An 11,991-nucleotide genomic window follows, 5' to 3' on the forward strand; every position below is an offset into this window, starting at 1 on the left:
CTACTGAAACAATACTTGTCAAAGCCACCAGCAGTCTATTCTACATATTTAATATTCAAATATTCAGTTTTCTGTTACCATCTTATTTGACTTCTCAGTAGCATTAGACAAAGCTGACTGTTCCTTTTTCCTGGAAACACTCTCTTTCCTTAGCTTTAATCACACTATACATGTTAATTTCCCTCCTAGCTCACTGGTCACTATGTATTTGTCTGTGCTAATGGCCTGTTATCCTTTGTCCTGTCTCCAACTGTTGGAGTGCTTCAAGACTCAGGAATTGAATCCTAATATATAGCGATGTACTGTTCCCTAGGTGGTCTCATGAGGAAATCAGTTTAAAATAAATTATTGGTGGGGTGCAGGGTGGCTCAATCTGTTAAGCATCCAAATCTTCATTTCTCAGGATTCTAAGATGGAGCTCCACAACAGGCTCCACACTGAGCACAGAGTCTGCTTCAGATTCTCTCTCTCTCTCTCCCTACTCCTCCCCATTAATTAATTAATTAATTACTGGCATATCAGTTGTAACCATCTGTTACATGTGCACGTATTATTTTCTGTTTCTTTTTTTATTTTCTGTTTCTTAACAACTTGAATGTAACCTGCACAATTGTAGAAATTTCTCTGTCTTACCTATTATTTTATTGCCCAGAACTGTACCTGATAAAAAGTATAGGTTCAGTAAATATTTGCTGAATATATAAATGAATGAATAGACATCAGTCATAGTTTGAAATAAAAATAGAGAAATATCCAATTAATGATAACAACAAAAATATATATAAAGTACCAAAGAATACTTCAACAATGATGGTACAAAATCTCTAAGAAGAAAATTATGAAACTCAATTAAGAAACATTAAACTTGGCACCTGGGTGGCTCAGTGGGTTAAGCCTCTGCCTTCGGCTCAGGTTATAATCTTAGGGTCACAGGACCGAGTCCCAGATCGGCCTCTCCACTCAGCAGGGAACCTGCTTCTCCTCCCCCCCGCTTTCTGCCTCTCTGCCTACTTGTTATCTCTCTGTCAAATAAATAAATAAAGTCTTAAAAAAAAAAAAGAAACATAAAGCATGAGTGAATAGAGAGACATACGGTGCTCTTGAATGGTAAGACTTATATACAATAAAAATTAATATATGGGGATGACTGTGTGGTTCAGTCAGTCAAGTGTTCAAATCTTGATTTCAGCTCAGGTCATGAGCTCAAGGTTCTGGGGTGGAGCCCTCCCTAGGGCTCCCTGCTCAGTGGAGAGTTTGCTTTAACCTCTCCCTCTGCTCCTCCCTCCAACTTGTGCTCTCTCTCCCCCTCTCTCGCATGGGCTCTCTTAAATAAATAAATAAATAAAATCTTTAAACAACAAAAAAATTAATATGTATTTCAAGTTTTATATATTACTATCAGAATTACAACGGGATTTGTTTGTTGGTTTGCTTTTTGAACATAAATCAATTGTATAAAAGTTCAAATCTAAGAAAAAATGTGTAAAATTTGCCAAGAAATCTTAGAAAAGAATAATGAGAAGAAGTTAATATTTGTAAACACCACTGCACTCGGACATGCTAATCAGTAGAAAAAATGGATTATCTAAAAAATCGTGTTGTGATACCTGACTATTCATTAAAGGAAATGGCACTTTTACTCCTAGATACTTGCCTAAGAGAATGAAAATGTATTTCTACACAAAGCTCTGTATGCAAATATTTCTTACAATATTTTGTTTTTATAATTGCCAAAAACTGGGAACTACTCAATGTCCTTCAGTTGGTGAATGGACAAATAAATCAGAGACATCTGTACAATGGAAAACTACTCAACAATTTAAAAGAGCAAATTATTGATATAACAATGTAGATCAATCTCAAAAGAATTATGCAAAGTGAAAGAAACAAGACTCAAAAGCAACTCAAAGTCAAGGTATCATCCCATTTGAATGACTTTCTGAAAAAGGTAAAGCTATAGGGACAGATAGCAGATCAGTTGTTATAAAGGGCTAAGAGTGTAAGGAAGGGAATTAACCATAAAGATCATGGGGGAACTTTTTGAATGAGCTAAATATTCTTTTTTTTTTTTTGGTGGTAGTTTTGACATAGTGTATATTTGTCAAACTCATCCTATTGTAAATTTTATTGTACATAAATTATATTTCAGTAAACTTAAGTTGAAAGAAGAAAATTAAGTTAGATATCTACCTCAAAGCATGACCAGTATAAATTTTAGATGGATTAAAAATATAAATGTATTTTATATTTATATTTTGTATTTATACATATTTTATATTTATATATTTTATATTTTTATGTATATTTTTTATATTTATATATCTCCCAATAGGGGAGAGCCTGACTCAGAGAAAACATTTGTTGCTGGCACCTTTCCTGCAAACCAAGTCGAAGGTAGAAGTTAGTGTTCTCTTGCACCTTACGCCAAAGCAACATTTTCTGCAGTCTGTAGATGTGTTTAACAGTCTGTAAGCAGAAAAATGCACTTACACTTTAAGGAAACCTTGAAAACATCTCCATTTAGTGATGGACTCCTGAGAGCCTTAAATGTTGCCTTCTGGTTATGAAATATAATTAATACATGTCCATTATGGAAAACTTAAAAAACACAGAAAAGCCAAAAATAGAATACAAAAATCACTTATAGCTCCATCATTACTTTCCCTTTCTTTTAAAATGTAGAGAGTAAATAATGAAACTTTTCCTCTCACCTCGGTCCAGATCCATGCCCTAGAGGTAGCTGCTGTCACCTGCGGTTTGGTACTCATTCTGCCAGACTCTTCTGCTCATACATACCCTTGAGTATATAGTATAAATACTTTGCTCTGTATCTTCTTTGGTATCTTTTCCTCTGTATTTATTAACATATGCATTTACATAAACATTTACACTGTTTTAGATCGAGCTCTCTGAAGACAGGGTGTTGGAAGCGGAGCATCCGTTGGCATGAGCTCTTGGGAGATACTTGTCTGAGATACACTCCTGAGGAGGTGAGGGAGACGGCAGGGCACAGGCAGACAAGCAGACCAAAAGGAAGTTGCAGTGAAGGCCTCACACAACCCATGGGAAAACCCTTGTGCTCCCAGGAAACTTTCAGAGTTGGCTAAAATTGGGGCAAGAGGGCATTTGTATCCTTATATCAGCCAAATCCTGGGAGGATATGCAAACTCAGGTGAGGGAGTTCCAGTGAAGGACAAAACTTGGAACCATCACCAGTTGATACGCACAGCAAAGCATCTGCACGTTATAATCCAGGGGATGAGATTAAAAAGAAGGGACAAGGGAGAGTATTTTACTTTCTTCCCATCTCTGTTGCTTTAATGACGAAAATAGAGGTTTCCGTTGAATTTAAATACTGAGAAAATACTTTGTGAAACATTGTAGGGAATGACTCCTATTGATACATAGTAAGAAACGTAGACACTATTCCCAATCTTTCAGTTCCCTTTACCTACTTTAAAAAGAATCTTTTTAAAAGTTTTGTTTTAAACCACTCAGAAAGTGTAGTCATCGCGCTTCCCAAATCAGCATATTCTGCACTTTTAATTTTATGCTGGAAGAGAATGTGATCAATAAATTATTGTTGTTTGTGAAACATTTACTTTCATAGTTCTAACATATTTTAACTCCTCGGGTTACCAGAATGTGGTTCTTTTTTTTTTTTTTTTTTTTTTTTTCACATTATTTGACAGCTGAAATTAAACAAATCCTATTCAGCTACAAAGCTAAGAGAAGGTTTACTACGTGTGTCATTAGCACCATCCATATAAGGTAACAGAAAATATGAGGTGTGGATTTTTAAAATATGATAAAATGAGAATGCTGTTAGATGCACGGGAAGGTGTGACTTCAGGCCTGGCATTTTCTTATTAAAATAAAAGTGCCTCTGTTTTAGTTTACTAAAATAATCAGGATTATGTGTTTTGAGTTGACATATTTCAAATTATTTTATCAAGTCAAAAATATATACCTTCGTTAAAATATGTTTTAACTATCATGTCATTTTATTGCAGTATATGGCAAAGATGCTCTGTGATGGGCTGCTAAACATTTTTATGTTCAAGAATATCATGGTTAGGATGAAGAAACATAATTTATTTGGTTATATTTTTTAAACCTTACTTAATGCTTTTGCAACATGCTTTTTATGCTTGAATAGAAGGCTTTTAGGAAAGTATAAAAGCACATAGAAATTGCCCAAAATATTTAAGATTTAAGCCTGAAAATACAGATATATACACAGAGACACATGTATATGTAGATATACTTACATGTACATAAATTTTAATAAGCATATGTTATTCATAATCATAATACTTAGGTTATGTATTATCACGCTGGGGCAGCTTGTAATCTTGAGATTGCCTTTTTCCTACTTTGCATTTATACAACTTCTCTCATTCAGAGATATTCTAAGAATAGTATACGAAGAACAAGGGCTCCCACAGCCTACCAGCAGCCGGAAAGAGAATGGACAGTCTTCGTTACTTCTTTAAAACATACGAACTAATGTCCCCAGGATATGTTGAATGCCAGCTGGCTTGTATAATTCCTATGGCATATTATTTTCATTTCTAATCCTATTTATGCCATAGTAGTTATTGTAATTTTGTAACTTAATTAAATTCATGAAATAATTAAATACAAGTATGTAAAGAAAGTTGTTCTTAAAATCAAAATGATGAATGTGTTAAACTGGATAAAGACAAATTGCTTTTTACAAAAAGTAATTGCTGTGCATTTAAGTGTGGATGAGACAAATATAAAACATTAGAAACAAAATTTGTAAGAGTCTAGAATAGAAATTTATTTATATTTCTTGGGATGCCTGGGTGGCTCAGTTGGTTAAGCGCCTGCCTTCAGCTCAGGTCATGATCCCAGGGTCCTGGGATCAAGTCCCACATTGGACTCCCTGATTAGCGGGGAGCCTGCTTCTCCCTCTGCCTGTCACTTCCCCTGCTTGTGCGCCCTCTCTCTCTCTCTCTCTGACAAATAAATAAAAGCCTTAAAAAAAGGAAATTTATTTATTTCTTTACACATGTTTTTGTGCTACTTAAAGATACTCAAAATTATCTTACTTAATGAAACTCAAAGTTGTGAAGAATATAGTATGTGTTAGAGGGATTTATGCATATAGGTCTGTAACTTCAGTCATAATTTCTTCTAAAGGGTTTTTTTTTTTTTTTTAAGTGACCCATTCCTGACCCTAATTGGGTCCCATAAGATGGCTTCTACTGTTCTCAAATGCTCAGGCAGTAGAAGCAGACTGTCTGGGTCTCAGTACAAGCTCCAACATTTAATACCTATGCAGCTTGAATGAGTGATTTAACCTTTTGAGTCTTAGTGTCTTCATTGTTAAAGAATAATATTTGGATCAACCTTATAAAGTTGGATGAGAATCAGCTGTACCCTCGCTGAGCGAGCAGCGAACACCGTGCCCAGCGATCAGTAAGTACTTGATAAATGCTAGCTGGTGTGTTGCTGGGGGTGCTGTAGTCCCTACTGTCCAGCAATTTCTAGTTTTTCCTCACGACTTTAAAGTAGCTTTTTAAAAATCAAAGGACTGTGTAAAAAGCAAATTTAATGCAATCTTGTTGTTACTACTATTCAGACTATGGGATGTTGAAGCTTCAAGCTTTTAAAATTAAGAGCAGAAAAAATTAAGAGCAGAAAACACAAAAAGTATAACCTCGAATAAAACCTATTCTAAATATGTGCTGTGTTTCTGCATCAAAATTTCTAGTTATATGAAAAAGTTAGAAGATATATATCACCGATTGCTTATATGAACTGATGGTGTAATGAAGCTGAAGTCAGGAAAAAATGGTAAAATCCACCTTTATTATGATTACCTCTGACGTAAACAAAATCGCAAGGGTTGCTGAAGTCACAAAACTCTGCCCTGTATCTTATGTCCTTTTTAACTTAAACATACTTTAATATACAGATGCTTTATGCTTTCCAAAACAATATGAGATGATAAGCCCTATTTCGGAGAACAAGTTTCGAAAAGTATGAGCCATTTTTAGTCACCCAGTGTACCCGTTACAAAATGGTACCTACTTTTGAAACGTATGGTTACTATAACCACCTCCTTTTTTTTAAAGTGTCGAATTTCCGATCCAATTTCAAATGTCCATGAATGATGCCTTTTTCTAGATTGACTTATAATAGTGTTTATATGATTCAGGTGACAGCTCTTGATACTTGTAGCCTTGTTTTTAGATATAGCCAAAGGAGGATTTTTATACATGTGCATCAAAAGAAAAATAAAATCCTAGGAATTAACAGAAAGAGTTTCTTGAATTTTAAACTTAATCTTTCCATTGTATATTATTTTAAATAATTTTAATGTTTATAGTAAAAAGAAGTCTGTAATACCAAAACTGCTATTAAATATCTGCGTTTTTAGGATCCAGAAGGCAAATGTCATCTCTCTTGTATTTGGTAATGTAATTTGTTCTTATTAGTCTTTACTCAGAATGTGGTAAGGCATTTGTTGCTATTGACATCATCCAAATGTATGTGATAAGAAACTAGTATATTCCTTATGTCAAATAGATAATCTTAAATTTAGGATTCTTAGGAATAAAGGTCCTATTGATTCTTAGGAATAAAGGTCCTAAAGCCAGTTAGCCCATTATTTAGAAAAGTTTCCTGACAACACTGATTATAACATTTTAGTTTGATACTAAAATGCCATAAAAGAATACATCTTTTATAATCACTTTGTTGGGAGGAAAAAAAATCCAAATTTACCATAGCTGATCTGAATTTTTTCACATTGCATAATGTTGATTAAATATTACAAACTTCAGTATATAATGTTTCTCATTTCTGGAACTATATAAAAAAATTTGTTTCTGGAATTATATCAAACAATTGCAAAAAAATAACATTTTTATCCTCTTTATTCTCTTTTCTCCAAGCACAACAGGGATGCAGAAGAAAGATAGTTTGGTAATGAAAAATTATTTTCTCTAAGTAAACATCAAGATTAAACAACTCAATAGATTCATTTTCTTGGCCAAAATTAATAATAACTATGATAATAACCTTGAAAAATAGCATACAACCTTTTTTTCTCTATGAGCTCTATTAAACTGGGAAAATACAAAGATATCCTCATCCATCATTTTTGATTACATTATTTGAAAGGCCGGTTTAAAGAAGGGAAAAATTGAGAAAGGAACTTTGCTTATTATTACTTTAGAAAGCGTATAGATTAATCTTTAATAGGACTTTGAGATACAAGGCTATTTCAATTTTTTAAAAAAATTTAGTCCAGAAATTCTTTTCCAGAAGTACCCACTTTGTGAATACATGTATTCCATCCTCAACCGTTGTAAATTTCACAGGTGGTGCAGGCTGCCTTTCCCTCTCATGATGTCACAGAATAGCTCGCTCGACCTTGTCAAATTGGATTTGGAAGCTAGGCTTCAGATCCCATCGCTAGTACCGTTAACATATCTTACAGTTGAACAGTGCCTCCTAGCTTTTCTGTTTGTTTGTTTTTTTTTTTAAGTTAATTTATTTATTTTAGAGTTCATGTACACAAGCCGGGCAGAGTGGGGAACAGAAAGAGGAGAGAGAGAATCTCAAGCAGATTCCCGTGACCTGGAGATCATGACTTGAGCAGAAATCAAAAGTCAGAGGCTCAAACAACTGAGCCACCCAGGCACCAATACAGTGTTTTCTAGTTTTAAAAGTGCTATACCTTGAGTGAAATATGCCTCTGTGTGCCAAGACAGTCCTGATTTACACATAATTGCCCGATACATTTATCAGCACACCCCCTCCTTCAGGATCAAAGGGTCCTAGTTTAGATGATAAAATAATATAGCCATTCTAATTTTAACCAGGTATTTCGCCTCTCTGAAAGCATTTTTTAAAAAATTTATTTATTTGTGTATTGAGAGAAAGAGAGAGAGAGCGCGCAAGCGGGGTGGGAGGGGGGCAGAGGAATTGGAGACAAGCAGACTCCCAGCCCAACAGGGAACCCGTCAGAGGGCTCAATCCCAAGACCCTGACATCACAACCTGAGCCAAAACCTGGAGTCAGGGACACTTAACCCACTAAGCCCCCCAGGCACCACTTTGAAAACATTCTTATGTAACAGATGAGAAAACTGAAGTCTGAATAGGTAACTCACTTGCAAGTGAATCGCTGAACCTAAACTCGGTCTTTGGCTCCTTTTTCGAGACTCGACTTGCTGCCTACACAGTTCACAGAGCCTAGTCCAGGGTGCTTCAGGAACTGCCTGAACTCGGGCAGAAATGCTGCTCTCCTGATGACTTGTAGTATATTCAAAATACATTTATTCTTTATGGAGTATGGATTAGAGAATGTCTCGGGATTCTAATCTGATCTTAGTTGTTGGTGTGTGTGTGTGTGTGTGTGTGTGTGTGTGTGATTTGTCACATTCTTAAGGGCCAGTGGGACTCTGTCAACAGCCTACACTGCCCACATTTCTGACGGGGACCACACCTGAAATAATACCATGTGACCTCCCAATTTCACGGTGCCTCGGGATAGACCCCAGAACTCCTAGCTGCTCCAACTACTGAACTCCTCTAAGTGCCTGATTATTGGATGTAGCCAATGGGAGCTGTATTAATCTTGTCTGTACTTCCAGTTGATGACCTGTATTGTCACATCAGAAAATTTCAAGTACAGAGCAAGGCCACAGGATAGTTTTCTGTACAAGTTATCCAGTGAAAGCTTTGTAAGTACAGAATCTTGCCCCCCTCCAAAGAGGAAATGACAAATTTCTGTCTTAGAAATTCGAGTGTTCACTAACATGGTTTAAACAATTTCAAGATAAAAGCAAATGGTAGGCAATAATTCAATTATTTTGAGTTTGCCTAAGAGGGTGTATTTTTAGAAATTTACTAAATTTTAGCATTGATGTGATTTCATAATTAAAAATAATTTCAAAAGCAATACCACAGCTTAAAAGAAGAAAGAGTACAAAAATAATTTATTATGAAGCAAGTAGATGTGTTTAAAAAGAAAAAAGCATTTAATTACATCTTAGTATACTTGCAGTGATTCATGATGGCTATTTACATCAAATGATTTTTTAAATATTAAATATTAAATCCATTTAAATGCAATAAGTTGTATGGAGAATTTTCATCTTTATTTCAGAGTCATGCTACTTTAAAATTCGTCATTAGAGTTAATAAGAAATTATATTGGAACTACTCTGTCCATTTAAATGAAGCATAAATCAATTATTGAAGCAAGGAATTTTTTCATCATTGTAATGATTATTGGAATAAATTTAGTTCTTCAATGCTGCCTAATGATATCTTCAATAACAAAAAATTGCATAGACTTAATTTTTACAAGGAACTCTTAAAATGTGCTTCTAATGTCTTTTTTCAGAGAAAAATATTCTTATCCAGTTTCAGAATGCTCTAAATGCCAGATACAGTTATCCTCAATACCCTGGAAACCAAAATTAGATGAGGAATCAATACAGTACTATCCATTTAACATCTAGTACACCAAACACTAACAACATTTATGAAAGAGTAACAGAGTCAAAAAGGTTAAGTTAGTAAAAGCAATCAATATAGCAAAGCATATTATACAAAGGGGAATTTTGTTTGTCCCTGACTTCCTCAGATGTGACTCACAGAAGTTGGTTTGCTTTTGGAAGAATATCCTTTGGAATTTCTTTTGGAATTTACCTAACAATCTCTTTATAAAGTCAGGCCTGAGGCCTGTGACACCCTGAACTTTGAACTTCTCATCTTTTGTGGAGACTAAAATGGGAAAAAATCTGAAATAATTGTTTGGCTCTCTTGCTGATTACATCTTGGTTTGAGTTACTAGAATTGTATTACTGTTGTTGTTGTTGTTGTTATTGTCATATAGTGTGTACTGTGTGCCAGGGATTTGGGAAGTACTTCATATACATTATTTCATTCAGTCCTCATAATAACCATCCTCACTTTCCTAATAAGGAAGTAGATACCAAAGGGATGATCTGGCTGGGGTCACACTGCTGGGAGGTGACCCTGTTGGAACCCCCACTCAGTCTAATGACAAAGCCATCCTGCTAACTACGTACAAGGGTGTCTGCAGCATTCCCAGGGACCCGAGTCTTTGAATCAACAAGAAAATAAAATGAAGTGATGATATTTGTCATTAGCCCAACACACACACACACACACACACACACGTTCATATTAATCAATAGAAATGTTACCCTAAAACGTTTTGAACGTCAATCTACACATACAGATTTTAAAATACACAGAGACAAAAAAAAAATGATAGGTTCAGGGGCATATTATTACAAAGCCATTCATATAGCGAGGAACCAATGACTGCTTATTCTTTACAGTGACTGGTCATTATATCAGAATTTTTTTAAATGATAGGGAATTCATCAGTGGTTATCTCATATCAACCTTGGGAAACAGTTTAAGTTTTACTTGTGATTTTCGGAAACAAAAGCAAGAAATGACTCAGGTCGTTAGTCTTGCTAAATAAGAATAAGGTAAATCGAGCTTTGTTTTAAATGATTAAACTGGTTTTGTCTATTGAGAAAGTTTTCAAGGTTGGTCTCCATTTGTTCTGAATTCAACAATAGATCAATTGATCAATCAACAGATAGATGATAGAGTATAATTTACTACTTAAAAATACAACTTTCATGCAGATATGCTTCCTTGAATGTGAAAAAGTAGGGGTGGAGTTTCACCTAAACATTGAGGGATTTGCTTACTGAGAGTAGATCACTAACATTTATGTTGTCTTATGTGTGTTTTGTGCTTCAGGAGAAAGGTTTACCACAGCTGATCAAAGAAAATAGACCCAGAATAAGAAATTTTCCACTTGGATATGGGGAACCAGCAAATACATTCAGGTGTGATCAAGAACCAACCAATTAAAATAAGGGATGAAGGTAGGACATGTTATATGTATATTTATTCATTATATTATTCATTATGTTATGTTGTCTAGAGATGTCATGATTTAGATTTCGAATTACTCCTTTACTGACTTCCACCTGCAAAGACACAAGAAATCCAGCTTATGAATACATGATCATCTATATGAATATATTTATAGTGATAGAAATAAGTCTGGATAACCTCAGAGAATTATATATATAATATAAGATTAATCTTTTTTATTCCTATTTTGCTAACACCTGTGAGTAGGTACATTCACTAACAAAATTCTATAGAGATGTGTTTAAATATAATAGCACTTAATGATTATTTTCTAGCTACATCACACATTATCTGTTGTCAATATGTTACATGAACAAAAATGAATTTTAAAATGAAGCCAAGGGGCACCTGGGTGGCTCAGATGGTTAAGCGTCTGCCTTTGGCTGGGGTCACCAACTCAGGGTCCTGAGATCGAGCCCCACGTCAGGCTCCCTGCCCAGCAGGGAATCTGCCCTTCGCTCCGCCTCTGCTGCTCCCCTTGCTTCTGCTCTCTCTAGCTCTCCCTCTCAAATGAATAAATATTTTAAAATTAAAAAAAATAAAAAATAAAAATAAATAAAATGAAGCCAAGAGGACACAAAAATACCAATGTAAACCTTGGTTGCCATCCTCTTTTTTCCACTTTGACTCTCGCAAAGCAAGCTGATCCCAGTACCCTGAGACGAGAAATTAGACATCTGGAAACTGTGGCAAGCACCAGAAAGTCTGAATCAAACCAAGCCTGGATCAGCCACTCATCAGCTGGATGGCCTTTAGCAATTCTCTTTATTTTTCTGGGTTGCAGTTTTATCATCTGTGCAACGAAGAGGTTTGACAAATATACTGGCAGTTCTATAACATCCATAAAGACTTTAAATTTTTAAATGACTATTGAAAAGCTATTCAGGAAATATTTGAACAATTATTTCTAAAACTGTTTTTGGTGGCTTCCTTCTCTTTCATTTTTTCACCTGAGACCAAAATTCTTTTCTCTTGATAAAGATCACAGAAAGCACTATACTGACTAATGTGGGTATAG

General features: G+C 35.0%; 1 long non-coding RNA gene across 1 annotated transcript in view; it reads left to right on the plus strand.

Annotated features, from left to right (window-relative positions):
• LOC309867171 overlaps window positions 1–10,866 on the plus strand; it is a 277,043-nt gene extending 266,177 nt beyond the window's left edge. The window contains exon 4 of the long non-coding RNA XR_014313014.1: window positions 10,794–10,866. This is a non-coding gene — a long non-coding RNA (uncharacterized lncRNA). The remainder of the gene's footprint in view (window positions 1–10,793) is intronic.
• Window positions 10,867–11,991: the final 1,125 nt, after the last annotated feature.

This window comes from Mustela nivalis, assembly GCF_964662115.1.
Source record: "Mustela nivalis genome assembly, chromosome: 6".
NCBI classification, from domain to species: Eukaryota; Metazoa; Chordata; class Mammalia; order Carnivora; family Mustelidae; genus Mustela; species Mustela nivalis.